This window comes from Penaeus monodon, chromosome 7 (genome assembly GCF_015228065.2).
Source record: "Penaeus monodon isolate SGIC_2016 chromosome 7, NSTDA_Pmon_1, whole genome shotgun sequence".
In the NCBI taxonomy this organism is placed as follows: Eukaryota; Metazoa; Arthropoda; class Malacostraca; order Decapoda; family Penaeidae; genus Penaeus; species Penaeus monodon.
In genome coordinates, this window is record NC_051392.1 from 55,966,119 (window position 1) to 55,966,718 (window position 600).

The window sequence follows — 600 nt, forward strand, 5'->3', positions numbered from 1 at the left end:
ACATTTTTACAATAAATGGAATGATTGTGGAAATGTGAGAGTTCACTTATTTTGGGAGCTTTTTTTTAACTAATACATATATATTCACGGAGATAAAAAGAAGAATTACCATTCCCAAAAACGCCAAAATTTCCCTCTCAATAACATCTGGAAAGACCAAAGCATTCCCTTTACGGACAAGCTGAGGTTATTGAACTCATTATTTTTCCCCAAATTGCATCATATGGTTCTGAGTGTTGGGTGTTGAAGTAGATAGACAAGAAAAAGATCAATAGTTTTGAAATGTGGTGTTACAGACGAGTACTGCATATTAGCTGGACAGAGAAGAAGATGAATGATGAAGTGCTGAGAAAAATAAATTGAAAAGACCGACTGTTGGACATCTTGAACAAGAGGAAATTAAGTTTTTTTGGGTCTGTAATGAGAAGTAAAGTATTGAGAAAAACTTGCTGACAGGGATGGTTATGGGAAACAGAGGAAGAGGCAAACCAAAGACAAGACTGAGCGACAATATCAAAGATATTTGCGGGCTGTCGATGGTACAAGTGGAAAGAAAAGCGTAAGATCGAGTTTAGTGGTGAAGGATGGTGGAGAGGTCCA